This window comes from Mesoplodon bidens (assembly GCF_964165515.1).
Source record: "Mesoplodon bidens genome assembly, chromosome: 13".
Lineage (NCBI taxonomy): Eukaryota > Metazoa > Chordata > Mammalia > Artiodactyla > Ziphiidae > Mesoplodon > Mesoplodon bidens.
Window position 1 is genome coordinate 535,957 of NC_138169.1, and position 14,520 is coordinate 550,476.

Consider the following 14,520-nt stretch of genomic DNA (forward strand, 5'->3'; position numbering starts at 1 on the left):
TTACAGAAAAGCATTTTATTGAGCAGTAAGGGACGCCACTGGGGACGGAAAGGCCTGGCAATAAAGGAGCATGTGAACCTCGGGACAGGGTGCGTGCTGCTTGACTCTCCATCCTGTTCTTGCTTCAGGGAGCAGGGCTTCCTGGGCCTCTCTATCCTGCCTCCTGAGACCCCAGGCAGGAGGCTCTTTGGGAAGCCACAGATTGCTGCTTTCAGTTTCAAAAAGCCCAGCTCCCCACTGGTTTGTGGTGGTGGCCGCTGACAATGGCCCAGGGCAGGAGCCCATGTGGTAGACTGCTAAGGCTTCTCTGCACCGTGTATCTGCTCCTGCATCCTCCTCGGCTCGCAGAGTGCAGACTTCACTTTCTTCGGCTCACAAAGGGGCCCGTGAGGATTGAGCAGAGGAATGCCAGGTTTTCTTCCAGGCCAGCTTCCGCCCTGGGATGTTCAGGGCAGACTCTCATTTCAAACCTCACTTTCTGAGGCTCCTGGCTTATGGGCATTGAGTGTGCAGGGAGGCTCCTGGCTGAGGAAGGCTCAGACAGAACGACGCAGGTTCTAATCTGGGGTAGTGGGCAGTGGGGGGGGGGGCGGGAGGGGTCACTGCAGGAAGAGGCATTCGCTGTCTTAGGCAGTTAAACCATTGCCCTGTCTTCAGAATGGTTCAGCCAGCAAGATTCTGTGGAGTCCGCCTCCTGGTACCATGCTACAATCGCCGGATTTTGGGTCTGGAGCAACCGAGATCTTCGTCCGACTCTTCCGGAGCGTGCTTTCTCTCGGGAGCACGTCTGGGGACTGGCTTCTCGGCTTCCGCCTTTGCTGGCATGGCCAAAGGAGCATCCCCGTAGGCCCGGTAGCCACCAACCAGGCAGTATGTCTCCCCATGCCGGCCCAACTGCGTTTCTCCACACCCTCGGTTGAGGACATGGTAGTGACCAGGTTTAGGAGGAGAAATGGGAGCCACAGCTGCTGCAAAGAAAATCAGAACTGATCAGTCACTTCTGCTGTACACAGTCTCCTGCCAGAATTTCCCTCTCTCATGTCTCTCCCAGTTTCTGGCTGAAGACCTTTAATCTACTTGACATCCAAAACACAGACTTGGCCCATCACCTCTATGAGTCCCTAGAGAAGGGACACTGGCTGTAAAAGCAATTCCTAGAGCCTATGGCTGCATCAGGTGAGGTAGTCTCTTCACCGTTGCCAGGGAAAACAGTAGAACCCGAAAGAAATTGCAATCATGATCCTCTCCATCTCTCCCTTCCACAACAGAGAAAACATTTCTTGCAGTGTGTCACTTCTGAGGCTTTAATGGAAACGTCTTTCAAGTTTTGGAAAAAGATAACCTAATATAAATTGGTTAAGGACCACTCCCACCTTGGCAACCCCTCTTGGGCCCCATTTATAATGCCTGTTACAACCACACTGAACTCTAGCCCTCTGATACTTTTATCTAGATTAGAACAAGGCCAAGTACTGAGGCAGAGTGATCAGGAGACTCAGAACCGGGTTCTGGGTACCAAGTGTAGGCTCACATCCACCCAGCCTCCTGGGACACCATCTGCTCAGCCCTCCAGTCTCATTAGCACTTCATCACCCCCCTTGGTCCTTCCGGTCTTCCCATGAATAAGGCACCACCCTCTCCCCTAGTACTCAGCAGCTCAGTATGGGATGTGTCTGAGGGGACCGATATAGATGTGTACATGACAACACAGAGGTGCCTGGGTTTGAAGGTGCGGTTCAAGAGTGGCCCTCTTCCTCAAACTGCTCCGTTTACCATCTGCCAACAAAAACGCACTTGCCTTTTGCTAAGAGGCCAATCAGGAAAGGGTCTGAATGGAAGCATCCTGTAGCCCAAAGCGGAAGGCAACATTTATAAAGATCAGAAGCTTCCTGCACACTAGTTCAGGGATGACCTTTCACTTGTCCTCAGCAGTGAGCACTGTGGGACCCTGAAGGTGTCCCAGGTCACTGGTATTACTTACAGCTGGGAAAGTGCTGAGGTTTACGTAGTGGGCAAGCCCCACAGGAACATGTGGCAGCCAGGTGAGGTTGTGTATACACCATGCCTCTTCTACAGATGCCCAGTCTCGGTGTACCTGCTGCACTGCCCAGCCAGGGAACAGAGCACAGGTTTGAGTAAATATAGACGATCCGGTCAGACACTCTCTCTCAGACAACCAAAGAGATTGGTATCTGGTGGAGAACTGGTAGGGAAGTTTCTCTGAGGGCAGCACATTTCCATAGTTATGCTGCCATGGAAACTGTGAGAAGGCCTGTGAGGTCATCACTACCCAGTGAGGTCATAATAAGGAACCTGTGACTTGCGGTCAGGCTTCAGGAGGAGGGGCAGTTTTGTGGAGGAGAGCAGGGTGGAGGCAGAGGTACTCTGCCTGGCCCCTCACCCCTGGGCTTCCCCACCCATGCCCTAGTCTAGTAGACACCCCACGTGGGGCGTGCAGGTGGGCTGGTACAGCCCCAGGGGCCCCAGGAGGGCAAGAGAGACCCACATTCTGAAATTGGCTTGAGAGGCAAGATTAACGTTAAGAGACAGCTAGGTTGTATGGCACTGACCCGAAGAGGCAGAGAATTGTGTGGACTGGGGAATCAGGGAAGGCTCCTTGGCAGTGGGCCTGAAGGACAAGTGAGATTTGGACCCATGGGGAAGAGAGGGAAGACATTCCAGTTTGGAAGAATACAAGCAAAGACACACTCTTCTCGACCTTGTCCTGCCCCAAATATAAATTCATAGAACCCTCACATTTTTACACCTGAGGGCTTAGAAAAACCAAGATGTTAAGGAGCCTACCCAGTGTTACACAGGTAGTGGAGAGGTGTTCTGCTCAGGTGTTACGTTCATGTCGGGGCTCCGGATTTACAGCTGATAGGAATGTGAGGACAAGCTCATGCCATTTCAAACATTTCCAAGTGATACTGAGAGAGATGTTAAAGGTGCAAAATGAGGGTGCTGAATGACCTCACAAAGTGGGAATGGTGGGCCCATTTTAATATGAAATTCAAAACAAATTCATGACAAAAGGACATAATACAAAATGACAACATAATCATTACACTCCCCTCTCCCCTAGAAGTAAAAATCATTATAATCCTCTCTCTCTCCACCATGAAAGGATGAGATAAAGGCTCAGCAGCAGCCCCCGTGAAAATCATGGTCAACACTGTGAAGAGGGGTTAGTAAGACAACTTGGTCCGACTCACAGAAGGAAAGAAACAACTCTGCCCTTAGCCTGATCAGGCCCACAGGAAGGAACCACATTTGGGGCAGCCTTTGATAGTGTGGCAATGAGAGAGAACCTTCTTTAGGAGGGGACTCCCTGTTGCCGACCTTGAAAAAGCAAAGATGGGACCTTCGTTTACTGGGGCTGTTGCAGAGGGGATGTGCCCAGGAGGTAGAGACTGCTTGGACTACCCTTTTAGAGGTTGGGCCACCCTGGTTGAGAGCCACAGCATCTTCTATCCCTAAACTGCTTGAATCAGTGGGTGCCCGTTAGGACAGACGAAGTCAGGCCTCATTGGAGCAGACTGCCTTTGGGAGTGGTAGAAGGTAAAATGTGAAGGGGAATGCTTTGGCGGAGGTTTGTCATGGCAGGTGGGCCAGCATGAGACCATTCAGAATCTCCAAGGCTCCGGAGATTACTTGGCTGGGAGCATCCCTCTGATATGGTGTGGGGACTCCTACCTTAACAGGACCTGGCTGGGCATCTGGGGGAGGCAGAATAAACGGTTTATTAACTTAAGAGAGCGAGAGAATCACCTGGGGGGTTCCACCAAACCACTTAAAAAGCCTTCTACCTGGATTCTTGAGCCAACCCTCAGAAAACTTATCTAGATCTGGAGTAGGGCTCAGGAAGCTGCACTTTCCATAAGCTTCCTGGGCAGTCCCACCACAGTGGTCCATGGATAGAGAGACCAAATTATTGTGTATTCTCGGTTGCTTTTGGGAGTCAAAGTGGGCAATATTAAAAACTGCAGCAGGCATATGTATAAACAGGGAATATTCAAGGCAAGCAGAGGTGTATAGTTATTCTATGCATGAATCAGATTTGAGAAAAGCTAGCCTGGTGGTTAAAGAACACAACCCTGAGGACAGACAAACCAGATTCTTTCCTACTGACTTGTGTGATTTTGACCAAGTTCTTTTATCCTTCTGACTGTTTCTTCATATGGAAAAGAGCTATGACTGTACATTTAGCACAATATTCTCTTTCGGCAAAGGTTGCTCTGGGTCCATTTGTGTTCTCTGCAACTTAACCCTTTCCAGTGCGCAAGCATTTTTAAGTTGTTTGGTGAAGTATTACATTTGACTTTCAACAGTTCATTACTTTGGGCAAAGCTTATATAATGCTGCAGAGACTAGAACCTATGCAGAGATAGTGAGAGGATGTTATAAGCTTATTCTGCTGGTTTATAAAAAAGTTTAACCTTTTCTTCTCTTCCTCCACCTGCCACCAAGAGATGAGAAAGAAGGCAGAGCCTGGAAATGCACACCAAGCAATATTTCTGTGTCAGTTTGCCTTTTATTCCTCTGCCAGTACTTCCCAGAGAGATTTCACCAAAAGTGCCTAAGCTTGCCATGGCCATTGTTGTGAAGAAAATTTCTCTTTATTGCTAGTCACATCCCCTTTTCCTTCTCCTGGAGGCTTAATGGATGTTTGGGGGCAGGAAACAAAATTTAAACTAAAACATCAATTGAAAGAGCCTTCGTCCTAAGTGTGGTAGTTTGGAGTGTGAATCTTCTCAGGGTCTACTGAATTCTGCCCCAGTGGAAACTGTTATTAAGGGGCACCCATAGAAACATCGCTTATTGTTAGAAACCATGACATAATACAGAGCCAAGATCGACATTATTCTTCACGTGAAAGACTACAGAGAGCCAAGCTCAGTAGTTCACCCTCAAGTGTTGGCCAGCAACTTACCTTTTGAAGCCAGACAGCAGCCCGGGTCTTCGGAAGGTGACTAGGCAGCCCAGAGCACCCTACTGACAAGTGTGCTCACCCATCCAGCACAGAGGGAAAGGTCCCTGTTATGGCATCATATATAAGCCTGCTGCAATAAGGTTTGCTGGTGCAAAGGCTCTCTCACTGAGGACCCCAGTCCTGGAAGGCTTCTCCTCTGGCGAGCTGCCAGTTCAATCTTCTGAGCCAGGCTCACGTCCCAGGGATGGGTCACAAAGCTGACGACATGACTGGCACCTCGCTCCCCACCCGGCCCACCCTCCCTGCTCTGTGGATGTAGTCTTGCAGGGTGAGAGGGAAATCATAATTGATGACTAGCTCCACCTGGGTGCTGTCCAGGCCCCGAGAGGCGATGTCTGTGCAGAGAAGAATGTCTCGGGAGCCCTTCTGGAAGGACTGGAAGATGCCTGCTCTCATTGAGGCTGGCATTTGTCCCTGCAGTCTTAAGTGTTGGATTTTGTGGTCATCCAGAATATATACCCCAGCCAGTTCACAGTGCTGGAGCAATTACAGAACACCAGAACAGTTCCTGCGGCGCCAGTCCTATATGCTCTGTCATGCTGCCTAAGGATCTGTACCAACCCAGTCACCTTCAGCCTCATGAATGTCTGTCTGACATGAGGCATGATGCAGTGGAGCTTGTCACTGGTAACGGGGGTTAGAGAGTCTAAGCTGGCAACTTTACTCAGCAGCTGGCCTACACCTTCGGGAAACGTGGCCTCCACCAGCACTAACTGAGCTTTGGGATTGAAGGGGTCTTTTAAGTCAGCTGGGCCTTCTGCTATATGGCTCCCCTCCAAGATGTAATCCACCAGTTCCAGGAAGATTTCATCCAACAGCGTGTCTGCATCATCCAACACCAAGAAGGAGAGGGGCTCCAGGCTGATCAGTTGAGTTTTCAGGGCCTTCCACAGAGCCCCCGGAGTGGCCACCAGAATATCTGCTGGAGGTTGTTTGGACAGTTGCAGCCGGATCCTCCTCATGCCATGGCCTCCCCCTAACTCCCGCACCTGGAGGTCCAAGGAGCTGCCCAAGGCCTGGGCCACGGCACGTACCAGTTCGGCTAATTCTCGAGAAAGCACAAGAACCAGGCCTCGAGGAGCAGGGATACGACAGGGGTCCAGCCTTGGCTGGCCCAACAGCCGTTGAAGGAGAGGTAGCATGTAGCTGAGAGTTTTGCCACTGCCGGTTTCTGCGGCGCAGAGAATGTGGCGGCCGCGAAGAAGTGGGGGAATGGTACTCGACTGCACGTTTGTGGGCCGAACAACTTCGGGAGCAGCCTCCTGTAGCGCGCTCAGAACGGGGAGCTCCAGACACACTTCAGTGCAGCTGCCCTTGGGCGAAAGGTTCCGCAGTGGTGGAGCCTCATGTTGCGCGCACTTGATGGAGAAATGGTCCGCGTGGGTGCGCCGATTCCTCCAGCCGCACGAAGAGAGTGGCGCGGGTTCCAAGAGCCCAGCGTGAGGTGAGCCGGCTGGTTCAACTCGGGTGGCCACGCTGACATCAGTGGCAGCCCAGGACGCGCCAGCGTCGGCCGCGGGGGGGCTACGCTGGCCGCTATGCCGCTCTTCCTGCTGCCGCTGTAGAGCCCGCGGGATGCGCACCACGGGCAGTGGCTCATTGGGACCGCGGACCGTCAGGTCCCAGCAAGGCGCCAGAAGCAACCTAGCCGCGAGCGACAACAGCCGCAGCCGCCGTGCGAGAGCCATACACCCCTTGTTGCGGGAGAGGCGCACGACAGTGACGTCACAGGCGCGCCAAGGCCTCGCGGACGGTGGCCGGCGCGGCTCAGTAAGGCCCGCGGACTCGGCGAACTGTGTGGAAGGAGCGGGATCTGTAGAGCTCAGCAGCGGCGAGGTCTGTAGGTCCGAACCGGGGATGGTGACTCCAGACCCCCGCCAACCTTGGGGAAGGGTGCGCGACGGAGGCAGGACCGGGGTCCGGCGATACGCGGCGATGGGGCCCTGGCATTACGAACCAGGAGGGCGGAGGGCTTCTGGCGATCCGATGTCCGATCCCTGCCGTGCTCTTTTGTCGCCCTCACAGCTCCTGTCATGGCTTGGCCAGTTCGGGTCTCCCCCTGTGACTTATGATGAGGGTGCGGCGATGTTTTCCCACATGTGGTCCCCGTGTAAGGTCTCTGAATACAAGTATTTATTGAGAGTCTGAGTGAATGGGTCAGGCCTGGGGGCCGAGACCAGGAGTCCGGAGTCGTAGGTCCAGGCTCACCCTTCCCTTAGAGCTCCCCAGAGAGCTGAGGGCCCCGAGGGCAAGCTGATGGCTTTCAGCGTATCTTCTCTTCAGTCAAGAGAACTCATCTCTTGGTACTTTTCCCCTTTCTTTTCGGCTGAGGTTCATTCTCCCCTCCCTTGTCACCCTTTCCAAATTCTCATCCTGAACCCACTGCTTTCTTGGGTAGTTCACCTCCAACGGCTTTCCAGTCAGATACCTCAATTCCGTAAACAGCAGAGAGGAGGGTCCTGCTACAGGTTTGTGTCTTGTCTCACAAAGCCACGGTCAGGCAGAATATTTTACTTTAGTTCAGTTGTTCAGGTTGCCAAAAAGCCTTAGACAACAGGTACTTCCTGAACGGATACCGAAAATGGGTGTCCGATCATTTCTGTAATTTCCAGTGTCTTGGGTAGGAGATAAGGTAAAGGTGGATTAACCACCTGGGAGGTTCTTAACATCTGGCGAAAGAGTTTTACTTTCATCAGATACCGTTATAGAGATAAATACTATCAAATTTCAAATAGCATTTTGATACACGATAGACGTTCTGGAGAGTTGAATGCTAAGCCAGCAGAGGAGAGGGTTTTGAGTCCTCATGGGTGAACAGAGTCATTGGAAAGAGCAGTGGCTCTTGAGTGAGGGTGATTTTGCCATCACCCGTCCTCCAGAACGTTTGACAATGGCTGGAGACAGTTTTCTTTGTCACATCCGGGGTGTGGGGGCGGGTGGGGCAGTGCTGCAGACATCTAGTGGGTAGTGGCCAGGATGCTACTACATATCGTACAACGCATAGGACAGCCCTCCCCAGCACCCCAAAAGAATTATCTGGCCCAAAATGTCAATAGTGTGCTATGGAGAAACCTTGGATAGAGGCTGAGGACCGAAGAGGGGCTGAGGTTCTCACATGTACTCTCCCATCAGGTTGTCAGTCACATTTTCCAGACCCCTGTGTGGCCTTGCCGCTTTCCCAGAATCTGTAGCAGGCACACTGATGCCATTGCTTGTCATGGCCTTGGGATGAGAAAACCTTGGGGGCTCCTCAAAGCCATAAACACAGGAAGGAAGGAGTGACTTAGGAGGGTGACGTGGGAGAAGAGAGCTTTAGGAAGAACAAAATTGTCCTCATGTGTTTGGGAAATGTGCCAGATGGAAAAGAGATGAGGTGTGCCATGGGCTGTACCATTGCAGAAGGCAGACTGGGACTGATGCGTGACAGTGAGTCAGATTCTGAACTTGATATAGACTGCTGTAGCAACTAGAAGTGCCTAGACCTGTCTAGACAGTGCTGGGTTTTCTGTCACTGCAAAGTTCATGTATAGGCTGATGACCAGTGACTGGTGATATGCAAGAGGGGATTTCATATAAAGGATGCTCTAAGATATTGTGATTCTACACCACTTTTACGATTCTTTCCCAGAACTCGGAGCTCCTCGTTCGTTAGCTGAAGAGCTCCTTGGAGGTCTGCTCTGACAAGTTTCATCCATTTACATGTGCCACTCATTTTTCAGGTACAAAACAAAGAATCGCTTTGCACAAAGCCAGAAGGGATACACTGAAAGAACGATCAGAAAAGAATAATACATAGGTAAGCATTTACATTGACTTTCTCCACATATTTGAGACAGGGTAGCTGGTTAGTGGCTGCTTTCTCGTGCTCGAGCCCTTACAAAGTGAATCTCCTCAGCATGTCATAGAGATTGGAACCTGTCTGAGCCTGTGTGTCTCTGCCCGTGGCCCCTAGTTTCTTCGTGTCATTGCTTTAGATGCTGTGTAAGGCCCTTGTCTTTTCCTCCGATCACAGCAGACATTGAGTAACCTCTAGTTCTGACTGAGATGCATATTTCACATTATAGTACTTTGAAATGAGAAAGGTTTACCTATTGTGGAAACAAAGGTAGGCTCCTGGGAATGTTAGTGTCACATGGTAATGTTTTTCCCAGGGCTGCCATGGTAACTGACGTTGCCTGTTTACTCCCTAAGTTTTGAAAAGAATGTCTCCTTGGATCTCAGGTGATAGTGGTACATTCCTTCCTTCATTTATTCATTCAGTATATATTTTCTGAGCACCATGTATGTCCCAGGTACTTTTCATATGGACAGTGAATGAAACAGACAAAATTCCTGCCCTAGTGAAGTGTATATTCTGATTAAAATGGGGTGAGGCCTGGCCATTGGTAGTTTTAAAAATCTCTCCAGATGATTCTAATGTACAGCTAGGTTTGAGAATCACAGTTATAAGTGAAGCACTTTGGGAATTGCAAAGGCATTGCAGAAATAAAAAGTGGCTGGCTATTCGTACTCCTTTGCTATTCCTGCATTCTCCTGCCTGCATCCGGACTGTTGTACAAGTGCCGATCATTTTCTTTTCAGCCCTTTTCGCTGTTTGCCTAGACCCTTTATCCCTCTTTCTAACCTAACACCCTACCTCCTTCTGGTCTTCCAACCTCCAGTCCATCATCTGTTTGGGATTTATCCTAAAGTTGGTGGGAAGCCATTGCAGGGTATAAACAGGGAAGTGGTGTTAGCAGAGATGCCTTTTTCAGACACCATACTGGCTATTGTAAGAGAATGGATAGGAGGGGGCGGGAGAAGATTTGGGGAGACTCATTAGGAGACTGGCTTTGTGCACAGTGGTGGCCTTGGAGGTGGAGTAAAGCAGGCACGTTAGAGTCATATTTGGAAGGTTAGTGATGGCTTGGAGGCGAATAGGAGTAAGCGATGAATTGGATGTGGGGAATGTGGGTTAATGGTGTGTAATTGGGTAAATGGAGGTGCTACTTACTGAAATGGGAAAAATTTTCTCCCCACATATTGGCCTGATAAACACCTTCTCACCCTTTAGACCTTGAATCAGAGATCCTTTCTTTTTTTATTTTAATATATTTTATTTTATTTCATTTTTATTTGGGCTGCGGTGCCGGCTTTCAGGATCTTAGTTCCCCAACCAGGGATTGAACCCAGGCCCGCTGAACTGGAGGCACAGGGTCCTAACCAGAGGACCACCGGGGAATTCCCAGCAGAGATTTTTTTGTTTTTGTTTTTTTAAATATAAGCTTTAACTAATCAATTTTTGGTCGCGTTGGGTCTTCGTTGCCGCGTGTGGGCTTTCTGTCGTTGCGGCGAGGAGGGGCTACCCTTCGTCGTGGGGCACGGGCTTCTCACTGCAGGGGCTTCTCTTGTTGCGGAGCACGGGCTCTATGTGCGCGGGCTTCAGAAGTTGTGGCGCACGGGCTCAGTAGCGGTGGCTCGTGGGCTTAGTTGCTCCGAGGCATGCGGGATCTTCCTGGAGCAGGGAGCAAACCCGTGTCCCCTGCATTGGCAGGTGGATTCTTGTTTTTGTTTTGTTTTAAACATATTTATTGGAGTATAATTGCTTTACAATGGTGTGTTAGTTTCTGCTGTATAACAAAGTGAATCAGCTCTATGCATACGTATATCCCCATATGCCCTCCCTCTCGAGTCTGCCTCCACCCTCCTGATCCCACCCCTCTAGGTGGTGGCAAGGCACTGAGCTGATCTCCCTTTGCGATGCCGCTGCTTCCCACTACCTAGCTATTTTACATTTGGTATTGTATATATGTCAGTGCTACTCTATTACTTCATCGCCGCTTACCCTTCCCCCTCCCCGTGTCCTCAAGTCCATTCCCTACATCTGAGTCTTTATTCCTGTCCTGCCCCTAGCTTCATCAGAACTCTTTTATTTTTTTAGATTCCATACATATGTGTTAGTGTACGGTATTTGTTTTTCTTTCTGACTTACTTCACTCTGTATGACAGACTCTAGGTCTATCCACCTCAGTACAAGTAACTCAATTTCGTTTCTTTTTAAGGCTGAGTAATATTCCATTGTATATATGTGCCACATCTTCTTATCTATTCGTCTGTCGATGGACACTTGGGTTGCTTCCATGTCCTGGCTATTGTAAATAGTGCTGGCTGGCGGATTCTGAGCCGCCGCGCCACCAGGGAAGTCCACGGAGATTATTTTTTGAGGGAGGCCCTCCTCAACCCCCATCAGTCTCTTCGCTGCTGAGCTAGACTCCTACGGCCTTACGTAAGTGCTCCATCACAGCACCACGCACACTTTTTTTTTCACACATATCTGTAAGTTCCCTTTCTATAACCCTCTGTTCTATTGAACCTTACCCTCCTGCCTCATCTTTTTGTCTCTAGTGCCTAGCGGTGCTTGGCATATCTTAGGGGCTCAGTAAGTGTCCGTTGAATAAATAATTGGAGACAGAGTACGAGGCTTAGGAAAGTTGATCAAGGCTTTGTCTTCTACACGTGGAGTAGGAGATGCCCTTAACACATCCGAGTGGGGATGTGTTTTGAGCAGTTGGTGTGAGGTTGGGATGCCTTTGGAGATGATCGTGGCCAGTAGTTTATACCATGGGAGTGAATAAATTTGTGGGGCAGGATGTGTGAAATTAGCAGGGAAGAGGGCCCACGACTGAGGAGCAACCTCAACATGTGAGGGCAGGAGGTGAAACCACGAAAAGAGACTGCAAAGCAGGGGTAGAGAGAAAAACTGGGAGAGTGTGCGGTCGACGAACCCAGGGAGGAGAGAGATCAAGCAAGAGGGGAGGCTTCACCGTGCCATGTGCTGCCAGCAGAACACGATTGAGGACAGGTCAGTGTCTCATAAACTGAGCCACTTCGAGGTAATTGGTGACTTGAATCAGAGCAGTTTTGGGAGAGTGGCAGAGGGGGAGGGCATGCCGGAGTGGGCTGAGTAGTACAAAGGTAGTACCTCTGAGAAGAGCATCCTTGGCAAGCTTTGTGGTTTTTAGGAGGGACCGAGTTTGCTTAGAATAAATAAATTAACAGTTATCTCTGGGCCAAGGGATTTGGATTTTCTTCGTTTTACTCCTGTTGCTCTACCTTCGAAATATTTTTAGAATGTGACCACTTCTCGCCACCTCCCCTACTATCTCTCCGTCCTGAGCCACCATCATCTCTGACATCGATGGCAGAAGAGCCTTCTGATGACCTGCCAGTGTCTACCGTGGCCCCCACAGTCTGTTTTTCATACAGCAGTCGGCGTGATCATGGGGAATGTGATCAGTCATGCCACTCCTCTCCTTAAAAGCCTTCACTGGCTCCTACCGTGAAGCGCGAACACAGCCCGCAGAGCGTCCGACAAGGCCATTCGGGGTCCGACCCCTGTGTCCTACCTGCTCGCTGCTCTCCATCCATTGTGTATCTGACTTCCATTACCCTCTTCTCCTTTCGGTGCTGCATCCAACAGTGGCCTCCTTCCTGTTCTTCTAACACACCAGACAAGCTCCTGCCCCAGGGTCTTTGCACCGGCCCTTACCTCTCCTGTGCGCTCTTCCATTAGATACGAACTTGGCTAACTCAAATCTCTGCTCAGATGTCACCTTCTCATTGAAGTTTATCTGGGCTCCTCTATTTAAAATTTTAACCTATGGGGATGAGGTGGGGGGGGGGGAAATGGGTGAGGGTGGTCAGAGGATACAAACTTCCAGTTACGAGACAAATACGTTCTGGGATGTAATGTGCAGCATGGCAACTATGGTTAACAATACTGTATTGTATCTTTTTTCCTTTTATTTATTTGTTTACTTTTGGCTGTGTTGGGTCTTCGTTGCTGCACGTGGGCTTTCTCTAGTTGCGGTGAGTGGGGGCTCCTCTTCGTTGCGGTGCACCGGCTTCCCATTGTGGTGGCTTCTCTTGTTGGGGGCCACCGGCTCTAGGCGCGTGGGCTTCAGTAGTTGCGGCACGTGAGCTCAGTCGTTGTGGCAGCGGCCCAGGTGGCGCCAGCAGCGGCCGCGGGGGGCTCCGCTGCCCACTCTGCCGCTCTTCCTGCCGCCGCTGTAGAGCCCGCAGGATGCGCACCACGGGCAAGGGCTCGATGGGACCGCAGACCGTCAGGTCCCGGCGAGGCGCCAGAAGCAACCGAGCCGCGAGCGACAACAGCCGCAGCCGCCGTGCGAGAGCCATACACCCCTTGTTGCGGGAGAGGCGCACGACAGTGACGTCACAGGCGCGCCAAGGCCTCGCGGACGGTGGCCGGCGCGGCTCAGTAAGGCCCGCGGACTCGGCGAACTGTGTGGAAGGAGCGGGATCTGTAGAGCTCAGCAGCGGCGAGGTCTGTAGGTCCGAACCGGGGATGGTGACTCCAGACCCCCGCCAACCTTGGGGAAGGGTGCGCGACGGAGGCAGGACCGGGGTCCGGCGATACGCGGCGATGGGGCCCTGGCATTACGAACCAGGAGGGCGGAGGGCTTCTGGCGATCCGATGTCCGATCCCTGCCGTGCTCTTTTGTCGCCCTCACAGCTCCTGTCATGGCTTGGCCAGTTCGGGTCTCCCCCTGTGACTTATGATGAGGGTGCGGCGATGTTTTCCCACATGTGGTCCCCGTGTAAGGTCTCTGAATACAAGTATTTATTGAGAGTCTGAGTGAATGGGTCAGGCCTGGGGGCCGAGACCAGGAGTCCGGAGTCGTAGGTCCAGGCTCACCCTTCCCTTAGAGCTCCCCAGAGAGCTGAGGGCCCCGAGGGCAAGCTGATGGCTTTCAGCGTATCTTCTCTTCAGTCAAGAGAACTCATCTCTTGGTACTTTTCCCCTTTCTTTTCGGCTGAGGTTCATTCTCCCCTCCCTTGTCACCCTTTCCAAATTCTCATCCTGAACCCACTGCTTTCTTGGGTAGTTCACCTCCAACGGCTTTCCAGTCAGATACCTCAATTCCGTAAACAGCAGAGAGGAGGGTCCTGCTACAGGTTTGTGTCTTGTCTCACAAAGCCACGGTCAGGCAGAATATTTTACTTTAGTTCAGTTGTTCAGGTTGCCAAAAAGCCTTAGACAACAGGTACTTCCTGAACGGATACCGAAAATGGGTGTCCGATCATTTCTGTAATTTCCAGTGTCTTGGGTAGGAGATAAGGTAAAGGTGGATTAACCACCTGGGAGGTTCTTAACATCTGGCGAAAGAGTTTTACTTTCATCAGATACCGTTATAGAGATAAATACTATCAAATTTCAAATAGCATTTTGATACACGATAGACGTTCTGGAGAGTTGAATGCTAAGCCAGCAGAGGAGAGGGTTTTGAGTCCTCATGGGTGAACAGAGTCATTGGAAAGAGCAGTGGCTCTTGAGTGAGGGTGATTTTGCCATCACCCGTCCTCCAGAACGTTTGACAATGGCTGGAGACAGTTTTCTTTGTCACATCCGGGGTGTGGGGGCGGGTGGGGCAGTGCTGCAGACATCTAGTGGGTAGTGGCCAGGATGCTACTACATATCGTACAACGCATAGGACAGCCCTCCCCAGCACCCCAAAAGAATTATCTGG

At 51.0% G+C, this 14,520-nt stretch overlaps 1 long non-coding RNA gene and 1 pseudogene across 3 annotated transcripts in view; one reads left to right on the forward strand and one right to left on the reverse strand.

Moving 5' to 3' along the window:
- Nucleotides 1–13,172, reverse strand: LOC308626536 (putative ATP-dependent RNA helicase DDX28; annotated as a pseudogene). Its single transcript, XR_014017908.1, has 3 exons — nt 12,949–13,172; nt 4,934–6,469; nt 1–968 (listed from the first exon to the last, which is right to left on the reverse strand). The product of XR_014017908.1 is annotated as a putative ATP-dependent RNA helicase DDX28 (transcript).
- The window catches only part of LOC308626537, a 26,360-nt gene continuing 18,527 nt past the window's right edge, over nt 6,688–14,520 (forward strand). For both annotated transcript variants that reach the window (XR_014017260.1, XR_014017261.1), the window contains exons 1-2: nt 6,688–7,461; nt 8,713–8,789. This is a non-coding gene — a long non-coding RNA (uncharacterized lncRNA). The remainder of the gene's footprint in view (nt 7,462–8,712; nt 8,790–14,520) is intronic.